Source organism: Eumetopias jubatus, unplaced genomic scaffold, assembly GCF_037043125.1.
Source record: "Eumetopias jubatus isolate StellerSeaLion01/CBP00866 unplaced genomic scaffold, mEumJub1_p1.0 scaffold_12, whole genome shotgun sequence".
Classification (NCBI taxonomy): domain Eukaryota; kingdom Metazoa; phylum Chordata; class Mammalia; order Carnivora; family Otariidae; genus Eumetopias; species Eumetopias jubatus.
The window spans coordinates 64,667,165-64,682,987 of NW_028274818.1; the positions used below are offsets into that span (position 1 = coordinate 64,667,165).

General features: G+C 45.0%; 1 protein-coding gene across 2 annotated transcripts in view; it reads right to left on the minus strand.

Annotated features, from left to right (window-relative positions):
- Window positions 1-15,823, minus strand: part of SMYD3 (SET and MYND domain containing 3) — a 708,338-nt gene that overhangs the window by 64,937 nt on the left and 627,578 nt on the right. The window lies entirely within an intron of this gene.

The window sequence follows — 15,823 nt, forward strand, 5'->3', positions numbered from 1 at the left end:
GTGTACTCATGGGGCGTGTGGAACACATGCCCATTCCAAACACATTCTCATTTAGTTCCTCGGACAGTCTGTGAGCTAGATATGAACTATTCATGCTTATATTTACAAAAATCTAAAGTTTAGAAAAATCAAGTAACTTGCCCAAAGTCACAATCCGCCATAGTGTATTTGGGATTTGAACTGAGGGATCTACGATGTTTTTCATGATTTTCTTCCCTGAAGGCAGGGACTATTCGTGCTTTAGTGTCTTGGTATCTCTGCTCCTGCTTCTAGCACCTAGCACAGAGCCTCACATATTGTATCACATATATATTAAATAAAACCTAAAGAATATGCATCCCTCCACCAGATTTTGTTCTCCATCACAGTTCAGGAATGTTGGGTATATTTGCAATATTGTGCAAGGAATATCCAGAACTTTTTCATCCTGCAAAATCAAAACTCTATCCCCATCAAACCGCTCCCCATTTGCCCCTACCACCAGCCCCTGGCAACACCATCCTACTTTCTGTTTCCAGGAGTCTGACTGCTTCATATACCTCACCTAAGTGGAATCATACAGTACTTTTTTTTCATGACTGTCTTATTTCACTTAGTTAGCATCATGTCCTCCAGATTCATCCACACATTTCCTTCTTTTTCAAGGCTGAATAACATTCCATTGTATGTTCCCACAGATGTTTTAATGCCTTGTTTCATCAAACTGTTCCCTTAGAATCCTTTTTTTTAAATATACTAGAGATTTTTTAAGATTTTATTTATGTATTTGACAGAGAGATAGTGAGAGAGGGAACACAAGCAAGGGGAGTGGGAGAGGGAGAAGCAGACTCCCCACGGAGCAGGGAGCCCGATGTGGGGCTCGATCCCAGGACCCTGAGATCATGACCTGAGCCGAAGGCAGACGCTTAATGACTGAGCCACCCAGGCGCCCCCTTAGAATCCTCTTTTAATTCAGATTCACTAATATGACAATCCCACTGCCATCTGCTGAGCATTCATATTGTGCTAGTCGGTTCTTCTCACACTGTCCTTGGAGCAAGCCTCGAAGGGCATTATTGTGCTCTGCCCAAGGACACTCAATGACATTGAAGGTCACAGCTTCAAAATGCAGCCATCTAGAGGATGCTCTCCCAGTCCCCTCTGAGTCTACAGCCTGCTGTCCATCAGTAGCTTTCCTTCCTTCCAGTGAGTGATGTCATGGAGAGGGACGCTGAGGACCAGACACAGGAGGTGACACTGGAGGACATAGCGCCCACAAGCTGCAGGCGTGGGTTAGAGCCCTGAACTCTCCATTCCTGCCCAGGGCTATCTGCCCTGCTCACTCGCCTCCTGCCTCCCCAGCCATTCCCCATCTGGGGGACCTATGCACGTGACTTCTCACCCAGTTTCAATCCCCTGGTTTCCTCAAGGCCCAGGCCATGACTCACTTTCTCCCGATCATCCACTGCTCCCACTGACACTCCCTGTACTTTGCTCCTCCTTTGCTTCGCACAGCTGAACGCAGCTAATGTGCACTCTTACAGGTAGCATTCCACACTGCTGTATGACCCTCCAAGAAGGGATGTGGGCTCCCCTAACCCGGACTGTATTGCGGGGATGTGGCCCAGATAAGTGCTTCTTGACCGGAAACACCACAGAGCTAGGCAGTGTAAGTGCTGGTCGGGCCCTTAGAGGTAGCAGCCGGCTTACCAGTCTCATTTTCCAGATGAGAAACTGGAACCCAGAGATGGAAACTGACTTGTATGGCTATAGAGCTAATTAATGATGACTCGGGTCCAGAACCCAGCCTTCTGCCTCCTGGTTGGTCCTCTCCCACTGCTCCTGGTGCTGGGCCCCATTTCATCAGGATTCTTTAGAATTTCTCTGCATTAGAATTTTGCCTTAAGGCCCTAAGTGGGCAGACACAAAGAGAAAGGTTAAATCCTACATTCAGTCATTTTAAGGGTATATGAAAGTACCACTTTTTTATTTCTACAGGGAAAAAGAGATAAAAAGAAATATTGAACAGAAAGAAATGAATAAAGAGTAATGCAAATTCTCACTCCTTATCCAGATATTAAATGGCTGGAAGACAAGACAGTGTCTGCCTGTTCTCCCCCCGCTACCCCTTCCCACTTCAATATTGCTTGCTCTTAAGGAAGGCCAGATAAAATGCAATTCTCTCCAGGATGAAGTGTGAAAATCCAGAGAAGGGCGTTAACGTTTGATGACCTCAAAATTCTTTAGTAAATTAACTTTATTAAAGGATCGCTGGGTCTTTAGTACCTTGAAAATGAAATTACACCTTCTGGAAAATATATATTCACCTCATTTGCAGGTCTGCTGTATTGTTATTGCTACCCACATCTCTCTTCCCACTACAAAGAAAGGAAATCATACGTTTCGGCAGCATTTTACAGCCTACAAAATACCTGAACACATTATTTCAAAAATTTCTTTTCCTTATAATAATCCTGGGGGATTACATAATTGAGGTAGTATTTATTTCCTTAATCAACAAATGTTTATTGGGAGCCTACAGTGTGTTGGGCATGATTCTAGGTCCTAGAGATACAAGATTAGAACAAAGCAGAAGTTCCTGCTCTCTTGGGGTTTATATTCCAAGGAGCTCCCCTTTCATCGGGGAGACAACTGAGCCTTACTTAGATAGGGAGTCAGTGATTTGCCCACATGGCTCAGTGTGTGAGCAGGAGGGCTATGGCTCTGGCCAGGGGTTAAGATGCCAGTTCTAGCTCTTTCAGCCCCAGTGTAGTCCTGCTTTGTGTAAGCAGCAGTTTGTTTTCGCAGAATCAAGAGTCTCTATGTTCTCCTGACACCTGCTTCTCAACTATGGGATGCAGCTGTGCAGACTAGGTGGTCCCTCATACAACCCAGAGTGACTGTCCAGGAAAGGCTTCGGTCTTTCTCTTTTAAAAGAATATAACAGCTGGATATGTGCGTGATGTAGGTAGGGTGGGATCCCTACCTCATTCCATATACAAAAATTAACTCAAAATAGGTCAAAGACCTAAGTGTAAAAACTCAAACCATAGAACTCTTAGAGGAAAACACAGGCATAAATCTTCACAGCCTTCCGTTAGGCAGCGCTGTCTTAGATATGGCACCAAGAACACAAGCAACAGAAGAAAACATAAATAAATTGGACACCATGAAAATTAAACACTTTTGTGCTTCAAAAAAAAAAAAGGCAAAAAGATAACCCACAGAAAGGGAGAAAATATTTGCAAATCACAGATATGGTAAAGGATTTGTCTCTAGAATTTATGAAGAACTACAGCAACTCAATAATGTAAAGACAAATAACCCAATTAAAATATGGGCGGAGATCTAAAGAGACATTCCTCAAAAGAAGAAATACAAATGGCCAACAAAGCAAACCAAAACCACAGTGAGATGTCACTGCACACCCACTAGGACGACTGGAGAAATGAGCAGACAGATAATAACAGGCAATGGCAAGGAGATGGAGGAACTGGAAAGCTTATGTATTCCCGGCGGGAATGTAAAATTATGCACCTACTCTGGAAAACAGTTTTGCGGTTCCTTAAAATATTAAATACAGGGGCACCTGGGTGGCTCAGTCACTGGGCGTCTGCCTTCGGCTCGGGTCGTGATCCCAGGGTCCTGGGATCGGGCCCCGCATCAGGCTCCCTGCTCGGCGGGAAGCCTGCTTCTCCCTCTCCCACTCCCCCTGCTTGTGTTTCCTCTCTTACTGTCTGTCAAATAAATAAATAAAATCTAAAAAAAAAATATTAAATACAGTGTGACCATGTGATCTAGCAATTCCACTCCTAGGTATATCCTTGACAGAAATGAAAACTTATGCCCGTAACACATGAAAAGATGCTCAACATCACTGATCACTGGGGAAATGAAAATCAGAGCCACAGTGAGACATCACCTCACACCTGTCCGAATGGCTAGGACCAAACAGGCACAATAAGCGTTGGCAAGGATGTGGAGAAAAAGGAACCCTCATGCACACTTCGTGGGAATGTAAGTTGGTGTAGTCACTGTGGAAACAGTATGGAGGTTCCTCAAAAAATTAAAAGTAGAAATACCATGCAATCCAGTAATTCCACTGAGCATTTACCCAAAGAAGACAAAAATACTGATTTGAAAAGATCTGCACTCCTATGTTTACTGCAGCACTATTTACATTAGCCAAGATATGGAAGCAATCTAAGTGTTCGTGTCACACACACACACACACATACACACACACTGAAATATTACTGTCATAAAAAAGAATGAAATCTTGCCACTCCACAACGTGGATGGATCTGGAGGGTATTATGGTAAGTGAAATAAGTCACAGAAAGACAAATACCATATTTCACTTATATGTAGAATCTATAAAACAAAACAAAAAACAAAAGCAGGAACAGAACCATAAATACAGAGAACTGGTGCTTGCCAGAGCAGAGGGGGTAGGGGAAGGGGCAAAATGGGGGAAGGTAAGTGGGAGGTGCAGGCTTCCAGGTACAGAATGAATAAGTCACAGGGATGAAGGGACCAGCACAGGGAATATAGTTAATGGTATAATAGGCTGTACAGGGATGGATGGTAGCTACACCTGTGGTGAGCCCAGCATCCCTCAGAGCTGTTGAATCACTAGGTTGTACACCTGAAACTAATGTAACAGTGTCAACTATACTTTAATAAGTAAATAAAATCATATACATTTGCATTCTAAAAAAAACCCCAAAAAACAAACTTCTGTCCACAAAAAAATGTGTACACAAATGTTCATAACAGCATTATTTTTTAAAAAGATTTTATTTATTTGAGAGAGAGAGAAGCAGATGCCCCCCACTGAGCAAGGAGCCTGATGTGGAACTCGAACCCAGGACCCCAGGATCATGACCTGAGCCAAAAGCAGACGCTTAACCAACTGAGCCACCCAAGCGCCCCGTAACAGCATTATTCTTAATAGCCCAAAGCTGGAAAGAGCCCAAATGCCTACCAACTAATGAATGGATAAATAAAATGTGGTATATTCATAAAATGGCATATTATTTCCCAATAAAAAAATATATGAAGTACTATATATGCTACAAAATGGGTGAACCTTGAAAATAGGTAAAGTGAAAGAAGCCAGTCACAAAGGCCACATGCTGTATTATTCCATTTACATAAAATGTCCAGGATAGACGAATCTAGAGACGGAATGCAGATTGCTAGCTGCCTAGAGATCAGAGGGCCAGGGAGCTTGGAGAGTGAATGCTAATGGGTACAGGGTTTCTTCTGAGGAATGGAAGTGTTCTAAAATTGACTGCATAAAAAAGATGCTTATGTGATTCTATAAACATACAAAAAGCCATTGGGTTATACATTTTAAATGAGTGAATTGAATGCTATGTGAATTATGTCTCAGTAAAATGATTTTGAAAAAGCAAAACTGATGCATAATCTAGTATGAGCCCTAATGAAAGGCCACCCTGGTAGCTATGTGTGTCAGTCAGCAGGTAACTGGCCTGGGCACCACCTTGTCCTTCATTTTCTGAAGCCTACAGGAAATGCTCCTCCAGGGAACTTTCTAGACCAAAAAAATCTGACAGGGAGTAATCAAGAAATATTGCCCAGGCTACCACAGAAAGTAGAAAGCCTAGTGAGGACTGCTTTTCTGGGAAACACCCAGCCACTGGTAGGATTTATAATTCACCCGAGCAACACAAACTATTGGTAGGTTCGCTCACCTCTCAAGATAGGCAACACCTATCTTCAAACTGGAAGCGATGGATTTGCATCTTCTTCCTCTCCAAATGTCCCCGACCCCATGCCCACTATGCTCCAGTGAGTAGTGAGCTCCAGAATCGTCATCTGGAGTAAGACTTAGATTCTTGGTGGGTGGCCTCTCAGCACACCCCCCTTCCCTCCGGACCTCACAAGCCTTGGCCTGGTTTCTCTCACCACAAACAGCAACCTCATCCAAATTCTGCACGCCTCTTAACCAAACTTGAGCTAATCCCAAGTAAACAGTACTTGAACTTCAAAAGTCTGGGTCCATACATTTGTGTGAATGCTATGCTTCTCGATACTTTAGCCAGGGCCCACCCTCAGTAACTGCCTTTCTATAGTGATAGCTCCCCGCCTCATGGAGACCAGCACATGACTGTCCACAAGAGAGCTCCATGTAGGGGCTCAAATGACATGTTGGCTAAAATCTAGCTGCTCTATATACACTCTATATACACTGATGGAACCCCCCTTGACGGATGCAGAGCAGGAAACTACCTTGCTGGTCTTCGCTGGTGGGAAGGACTAGCATTTGGCTAAGACACCTACCTGAGAAGTGCTTCTAGGTCCTCTCAGACCCACGACCCATGGCTGCTCTGGGGAAAGCGTGCGCCTAACATTCCCTCTCATGTGCTGTTCTGCCACTGGCGGGGACTGACTCGACCCCTAGAGCCTTCTCTCAGAAGAGCCATTAATAACTGGAAATTTCCATCAGCTACAAACATACATGTCACGAAGCCCACTTGACTGCACTGCTCACACAAAGGTTGCCAATATTTGGACCAAGTCTGATGGTATTTTTCATTTGAAGTGGTTTTCAATGTTTTCTTGTTTTCCAGTGACTGAAAGTCAAGTCTGCAGCAGGGCATTGGATTAATAAAGCCCTTGTGAAGGTGACTGCTGAAATGACATTTTAACCCCTCACTGACCGGAGAACAGAAAACACTGCCAAGCAAGGTTCTGTGGGCAAACAACCCTCAAATTGGCTTTTAATAAAAAGATGCCGATTCTGGAGAAGGTTAGGGATTATAAAAGTGCACGTGTGAGAGTGTGAGTGTGTGTGTGTGTGTGTGTGTGTGTGTGTGTGTGTGTGTGTGTGAAGGAGGAGAATCTTGGCTCATAATTAGGGAGTTTTGAATTGGAAACTTTGCCAAATATCACCCAAGCCAATATTAAAGAAATAGTTTGTTTCTTCTCTCAGGGAGAGATGTGAGTTTCCTTTCCTTTTATTTTTTAAGATTTTATTTATTTGACAGAGAGAGACACAGAATGGGAACACAAGCAGGGGGAGTGGGAGAGGGAGAAGCAGGCTTCCTGTGGAGCAGGGAGCCCAATGCCAGGCTTGATCCCATCATGACCTGAGTCGAAGGCAGACGCTTAATGACTGAGCCACCCAGGTGCCCCTCCTTTCCTTTTTAAAGAATATTTATTTATTAGAGAGAGAGAGCGAGCGAGCGCGCGGTGGGGGGGGGGGGGGGAGACAGAGAGAATCTTAAATAGACTCCACGCTGAGCGTGGAGCCTGAGGAAGGGCCCGATCTCACAACCCTGAGATCACGACCTGAGCGGAAAACAAGAGTCAGATGCTCAACTGACTGCATCAACCAGGCGCCCCAGATGTGTTTCCTAAAGCTCACTGTCTTTCTTGCAGGAGGGAGGGAAGGCTTTTGCAAACTATGCAGACTGCCATGATTTTCAGGCATATTTTCTAATGAATGGACAGGTTTGGGGCATCCTTACCATATTCAAAGACTCTGAAAAGGATCCGTAGGTCTCATCCAACCTAATGCCTGGCTCAATGATCAGTCAGGAGGTTGGGTCTCTCTCTCCAGGGCTCATTTTATATGGAGAGACCCTCTGGATTCAGACACTCTCAGTAAATAACTGTGTTGCACACTCATCCCCCCATTTAAAAGCTACAATCTTGGCAGCCTTCAGGCTGAGAATTCATCCCATAACAAACAGGCAGTAAATAGGGTAGAACACTTTAATCCACGTGTGCTCCAAGGAACCCCAGGGTTTTTGGGGTTTGGAAAAGCATATTCTACTCCTGCCTTATTCTGGGAATCTAAGACATCATCAGTTTTAAGCTCCTCATTGATTTAATGGCGGTTTTATTTTTTTAAGGGGGGATAAGAGAAACACCTGACTCAAGTATACAATTTTGTTTTTAACAGGCACTTAAGACCGTCTTGTTCAGTGACTCAACTAGTTTCTATCTAGTCATTCTTTGCCCTCAGGGTCTAAAGGTTTTGAGTCACTTTGACCTTCAGAAGTTACGCTAAATATCATAATGATAAGTTGCCCCCTATAAACTCTGCATGCTTTTGATCGCTGTTTCACCTTTAAGATAGACAACGTAAGTTTGAATCCTATAAAGGAATACTCGTTGAACGTGTCTATTCTTTTTGTTAAGTTTATAGTTTCACCTTCTCCTTAATTGAATAACATGTTGCTGGAAGGTATGGACTTTAACTGAGAGTCAGCTGGAAGCTTCTGACAGACACTTGGAGACACAGGGAAGGTTCTTCATAACAAGGAGATCATCATTCCAGAACATTTGGTCACTCCATCTTCTCACTTTGAAGTTTCTGTGATCCATTCCTATTTATCTGGCAATTTCTGTCACCTTCAACTACACGGGCCAGGCTGTGACAAAATTTGCCTTGACAAAGCTACTGCATCGCAGTCTTTCCTTTTTAAATACACAGTTTGGGGACAGTTTTTGATTTACAGAAGAGTTGCAAAGATCATACAGAGTTCCCATAAACCTTTCTCCAATCTCCCCCACTGCCAAGATCTTCTATTACCAGGAAACGTTTGTGAAATCTAAGAGACCAGCATTGGCGTATGGCTATTAAACAGCCTGCAGACTATGGATTTTACCAGCATCTCTGCCAATGTCCTCACTCTGTCAGGGCATCCAATTCAGGGACAACACTGCATTCAGTCGTTAATCTCCAGGTCTCCTCTGGTTGGTGGCAGCTTCTTGACCTTTCCTGGACATTGACAGTCTTGAAGAGCACTGGCCAAGTATTCTGTACGACATGCCTCAGTTTGGGTTCTTCTCATGACTAAGTGGGAGTTACAGGTTTTTGTCAAGAATCTCAGGGGCAGTGTTTGAGTGCTTGGCTGCCCACCAGATAGATGGTTTTTACTCCCCGACCTGGTGACAGGAGCGAGCCATCCCCAGAGGGCTGTCAGCACATCCATCCATAGCACGTCCGTCCACAGCTCATAAACGTGCAAGTGCAGCCTTCCCCGGGTGTGTGAGAGGTCAGAGAAATCTACTTAATTGCATCACAAAACATGGCTGAGGATGTCAGAGACTCTGAGAAGCATTCTTTTATGAGGAAATGTGGCCATATCAGGCAGCTGGGATGAGAGGCAGATGCAGGTTCACAGCCCAAGTGGCTGGCCCCCGGCTCCTCCCACCCCCCCCGCTTGTGTCCTTGGAGCATAGTATCAGTTCAGGGGAAGAAAAGGCTCGTAAGTGAAAGACGGGGCTCTGTGATCCAGCTAATTTGAGAAACAGTGGGTTAAATAAGGCAGAGCAGGATGTCCCAGAGCCTTGACAGTAAACTTCATTCTAAAATGAAGAGCAGGGTAACTGGGTGATGGGTATTAAGGAGGGCATGTGTTGTAATGAGTACTGGGTGTTATATGCAACTAATGAATCATTGAACACTACTAACTGAACATAATAAAAAAATAAAAATAAAAATAAAAATGAAGAGCAGGGTACCTGGGTGGCTGTTGGTTAAGCATCTGCCTTTGGCTCAGGTCATGATCCTGGGGTCCTGGGACTGAGTCCCATGTTGGGCTCCCTGCTCAGCGGGGAGTCGGCTTCTTCCTCTCCCTCTCTGCCCTTCCTCCCTGCTCATGCTCTCTCTCAAATAAATAAAATCTTTAAAAATAAATAAATAAAATGAAGAGCACATCCTTTTAAAATTCCACTGTTTCCAAACTTGGAGTCTTAGTTCCCATGTCAGCAGCGGGCCTGGGACTGGGGTGAGGCAGGTGAAGTGTATGGGGACTGGGGTTTAAGGAGGCGCTCACTCTCGGAGTCATGTAGGAAGTATGCCCCAACACCAGCCACATACACGGCTTTCGTGCAGTGGACGTCTGTCTCTGATACGGGGCTTTAACGGCCCCTGAAGAACCCTGGACAGGCAGGCTGGCAAGATGCAAATTTAGGAAGCAGATCACAACAGACGTCCTAGGAGCCCAACCATTTCAGGGTGGAGTGGCCCCACTGGAGTAATCTTCCAGTTAGGAAGATGGCCGACATGCTACGTAATCACTGCCTGTACATAAGAGACCAAGGCGGGAGAGCCTGATGGCACTGAGACCCAGGCCCTACCTTGGCTACTGACAGGGTCTTTCAGGACATGGGGCTGTCGTGCCCTATGCTAAATGACAGTAGCATAGCAAGCACACAGGTGTGGCAGGCCATCCATCAAATGAACAACCCATGAGGGGAGTTTCTGGGGGAAAATTCCCACATTACAGGAAAAGGGCCCTGTCAATTAATTACATGACAGGGGGATGTTAGAGATCAACGAGGGAAGCTATTCACTTTATTTTAAAATCTATCATCTTTTCTCAAAAGAAGTATGGCAGAAAATTTATGAGACTCAGAGTTAGACGCACCAGTGTGCCCAACCTGGCTCCCGGGACATGTTTCTTAATTTCTCTGAGCTTCTGTTTTCCCATCACTAAGATACGGATAATAATATCTGTTGACAAGGATATTGTAAAGTATCAAATGAGATAATCTATCTAAAGCTTTTTGGCCACTGCCTGGCACAGAGATGATGGCTAATAAACATGAACCCCTTTTCCCTGTAGGCTTCCTTCTGTTTCATGGTTGGTACCATATGGCATGACCTTAATTCTGCATAAGCTTTGTATTCTAGTACCCCAGCCTTGGGAAGGCCTCAAGAATAATCTAGAAAGGCAGGAGACCTTTCAAAGCAGTCTCTGGATTGTATGGCATCACCAGGTAAAACACTGACATCAATGCCCTGTCCTGAATCCATCTGAGCAATTCAAATGCCATCCAGGAAGCTAAGGCGTCTTATTCCATCTTAATGTGGCTAGAATAGTCTTTCTCCCTCCCTCTCCTGATCTTTCTGCTCTCATGGCTTGTCAGCATTTACACTGTTCATGGGCAAGAATCAAGAGGGCAGCCAACACTTGCTTTGCCACTGTAATCATGTTCAGTCTGCTCTGAGCGAGAGTTGGAGAGGCAAGAAAAGTCAACATCCAGGTGGGTTTCAAGCACAAGAGATTTACATGCATAGGTTTCAAGGCTCAAGATGGCCCACAGACCATTGTTCTCATCGGTGCCTGGTGATAAGACTGTGTTAGCTTATGGCTTTGTTTCCTAATAAAATACAGGTGTCCTTGGGAAAGCCAGTCAAGACCCCAGTGGGACGGAAGGATCTAAGAGTGGGTCTAGAAAGGGCTCTAGGGAGACTAGAGCAAGGCCTTGAGCCCCATGGGGTTGGAGGAATGTCACCGAGTAAAATGGCGGATGCCACAGACAAAGCTCGCGCCACAGACTCACCGAGTACAGAACTAGTTGCGACATTAACCTTCAGGGGAGGTAACAGACCTCAGGTTTTTTTTTTGTTTTTTGTTTTTTTTTAAGATTTTATCTATCTATTTGAGAGAGAGAGAGAGAGTGAGAGAGAGAGAGAGGGACCCCGGGATCATGACCTGAGCCGAAGGCAGACGCTTAACCAACTGAGCCACCCAGACGTCCCCAGACCTCAGTTCTTCATCCTGTTCCATTCTTCCCTCTCCCTGAAAATAGCTGTAGGTGGATCCCAATTTGGCATAGACAGTTCCCTAATCCCAGTGGTTTGTATCCTCCATGTGTCATGTGGGAGGTGCCTGGGGAGCATAGCACCCGAACCCCTGGGACCAGGCTCCTTCCAGCCAAAACCTGGGGCCCCTGCACTGCAGGGTGGGACCCTCACAGCAATCTCTCAAGCTAGTGGGAGAATACCGTTAGGAAAAAAAAATTCTGGCCACTTTGGGTAGTTTTAAATACTTCTGTGGCCAGAAAACAAGAATGACCCCATCTGGGTTAGATATAAACACAAGCAGGAGATTTAAGAGGATGATGGGTGGACGCCAGAGTCAGGAATCAGTCCAGGACGAGGACAGTCTGGCTTACGCTGAGCTGAGGAGGAAGGGAGGCTGGCTTCCTGGGATGCTGGGTCTGTAACCGGGCTGCTCCCTCCCCTCAGCCCCTGGGCTTCCCTGCCCCCCGCCTGGCCCTACACTGGCACACACACACTGCAGCTTTGGGGACCGGCTGCGGGGAACGTTCTGGGCGCAAGACCTCTTCTTGAGAGAGGAGTCTGTGTTTATGAAGGTTACCTCTGGGCTCAACCACGGGCCACCTAAGAGGTACAAATGCTCTGAGTCGGTCAAATTTTACACGTCCCATCTGTTGCTGAGCACCTCGCCATGGTGCATGTTTCCAGTCAGTGGACCGTCCTAAACATCTCAAGCTGCTGACAGATGGAAGCTGGCCTTGCTCGTGGCAGACATTCTTCAGTTCGTACACATGCTCTTATAAGGAAGTGGGGGGCCCCACGCAGCCCCTTACAGCCGACCGGGTGGCTCTGCTCATGACAATGTCCTGACTTGGATGCAGGGAGCGCTCCAGGGGTGCCCTTTGTGTCTTCATGGTGATCGGTGTCAATGACACCTTAACCAAGCCAAGCCGAAGGCCAAGTGTGCCCCGAGAGGAGCCTCAAAATTGACATTTAAATGGACAACTTTGCTTCTGATCAGCCAAGGAGCTGGGGCATCAAACAAGAGCTTGTTATTCATTTCAACACTCCCAAATTGTCAAATTTTGTCAAGGTTATTTTAATCACCTGCAGTATGGTACAGTCACTGACCAATCAGAAAAGAGGCCAGCCAGAGCAATGGAGCAGGGCGCTAGAGGTCTCCAGTAGCATCCCGTTTTCAGTTCCCGGATTGTGGGGAAGTCATGGGAAAGGAGCCCAAGTTGCTGGCAGAGGGCCTGGGGCAAGGATTCTAATGCTACAACGAGCAGTGGTCAGCATGGAGTATAGGTGATTTTCAGTCCTCCTGGGGGCCGGGGTGAGGGCCTGGGCATGGAGGGGTAAGGAAGGAAGGAAGGAAGTCTCTGAAACCTTTGCTTTTTTGATCATACCATGTTAATACCCAAGAGAGTTGGTCCCCTCATATTGCTACTGGATCGAAAGCTTCAGAATAAAGGAGTCTAGTAAGAATGAAATTCCTCCCAGAGCCAAGTTTCCATGCTCGCCTGGGTGCCGGCAGGCCTTCAGAGCCTCAAACCTGAGGCCTGGGGAGATGTCTGGCCCATCTCCAGGGAATTCAGTTCCGTCCTCCAACAGACTGAGAGCATCTCCTCCAGGCACCAGCAGCTCAGATTTCTACTCAGAACACATACGCTTGTGTCTGGGGAAAGGCAAGCATGAAATATACTTCATTGCAAAGTTGAGAAGCATGGAGGGTAAGCTAATTTTCAAAGAAGAAAGTCAGTGGCACTGCACAATGGGATGCATGATTCACCTCTGCAGAGCAGACACTGATTTTCCCACCTGGGAGAATCAGCGAATTAGCTGGCAGTTGAAAATATGATCTGACTTTTTTTTTTTTCATTCCCTTTAGATCTTACATTTTATTTTAAGACCATGAAACAGGAGATTAAAAGTCTCATTCAGAAACAGAAGTGGAAAGGAGGATTCAGTATTCCTTTTTGTTTGGAGAAAATACTTTCAAAGATATTTTGCAGCTAAAAGTGAAATGTGTCAGTGGGGGAGGGGGGCTGCTGGCCTTTCTCGCTTGCTTGGTGTGAGAGAGGCAGCCTGGGAGCTTAAGGGGGAACACGAACCCCCCAGGTCCTGTGCTGCTCCCCGAAGCTGGTGTCCTGGGCATCACTCAGAAGCCACATTATCTTCCTAAGGGGGTGGGGAGGGCAAGCCGGAGCAGAAACCATCAGGAACGAAATGTCTGCCACATATTAGATGTGTGACCTTGGATGAGGCACCCAATACTACGATCCTATGGCTTTTATAGTTCTCAACAGAGACTAGTATCTTCTGCTGTGATCCAGAAAGATCCAAGTTCAGGTTTTCTGATGCCTGACATGACACAATTTGTTTTGGGGGTTTCTAAGAAAAAGGATTCAAAGTTGACACATACAGAATAGAGAAGAGGGTCCTGGAAGGGACTCACGTACGTGAGGGGTCCTCCAATTGAAGCCTCATTAGCTCCATAGTGTATCCACTTGAGCGCCCATCCCTACTTGGATGAGATAAAAGTATACAAAAGTGCTTTGCAAACTGTAAGCCATTACATAAACACATGACATTGAATTACTCTACAAAATACATACCACCTACTGTGTGCGAGGCACAGCTGTGGACAAGATGGCAGTGCCCCCCCTTTATGAGACCTAAAGCCCAGTGGGGCTGCGTCATCACCTGTGGTGGAATGTCCTCCTCTGAGTCCTGAATACAGAAGTGAAGTTCACCAATATGGAGTGGTCTGACCACTCACCTGCAACACCAGCCCCTCTCAGGGCTCTCTGAGATCCTGATTCCCATACTTGGCTTTCTGGGACTTGGGTCCTTCTCAGTCTCAACCTCTGCCTTTTCCTCCCTCCCAGCCATTGTCTTCTTACTGATTTCCTTTTTTTTTTTTTTTTTTTTAAGATTTACTTATGTATTAGAGAGGGAGAGACCGTGCGCGAGCAGGGAGCAGAGAGAGAGAGAGGGACAAGCAGACTCACGCTGAGCATGGAGCCCAATGCAGGGCTTGATCCCAGGACCCCGAGATCATGACCTGAGCAGAAATCAAGAGTCAGACGCTTAACCAGCAGAGCCACCCAGGCGCCCTGGACTTCCATTTTGAAACCCCCAGACCAATAAGCCAGCCCTTCTAACCCCTATTTTCAAATATGAATGGACAGTGGTTGCCTAGGGCAGAGGGGTTGGGGAGAGAGTTGGGGGCTAACAGGTAAGGAGCATGGGGTTTTCTTAGGAGGAGATACTAAAATGTTCTAAAGTTGATTGTGGTGATCGATGCACAACTCTGTGAATATATTAAAAGCCCTGAATTGTGAACCTTAAACAGGTAAATTATATTGTATATGAATTATATCTCAATAAAGATGTTAAAAAATATGAATGGACAACCAAGAAGCAACTAAAATTCAAGAAAAGTATGCAGTAAGAAAAAGACCAGAATAAATGTGTGTGTGTGGGGGGGAAGAACTCAAAAGAAACCAAGATCATTCAGAAAATGGAAGAGAATTTTTAAAGGTGAATTACCCTTAGAGAGAGTCAAGAAGATGTTGTGTCCATTAAGTAGGGAGCTATGAACAAGAAACCATTCAAGAACAAGAAAGAGTCCTTGTAAATTTAAAAAACAAAAATTTGCTGAGATAGAAAAATTTTATTAAAGGTCTGGAAGATAAAGTCGAGGACAACTCGCAGAATATAAAGCAAAAGGCCCAAGACATTGGATAAATAGAAGTTTAACATCTGACTACCAGGATTTTCAGAATAAAAGGAGAGAAAATAGTGGGAATGAAATTAAAAAGGAAAAAAAAAAAAGAAAAATTTCCCCAGAGATAAAGGAAACAAGAGTCCTTAAAACATAAAGGTCTAGCATCAATGAGAAAATACCTCTGCCTAGACACATCAGTGTGAACTTTCAGAACATCAAAGAGCAGAGCCTAAAAACTTACAGAAATATAAAATGGGTGATTGACAAAGGAACCCCAATCCAACTAATACTAGAAATAACAGATCTTAGAAGTCAGGGAAACAGGATTTTAAAATTGTCATTGAACATGATTTTGAAGTGAGAATTTTATATTCTCATTCTCCATCAAGGAGAGTAACTAAATGTCTAATATAGTATGAGATCAAGGGACACTGCCTAATGTCAATGAAACAAGAAATAGAAATTCCAGGATATCGTTTGACGTTTCATGGGTAGTCATTAAGAGAACTAAATAAACAACATTTTTAATGGAACAGGAGATGAGGGTAATAGTATCAAAA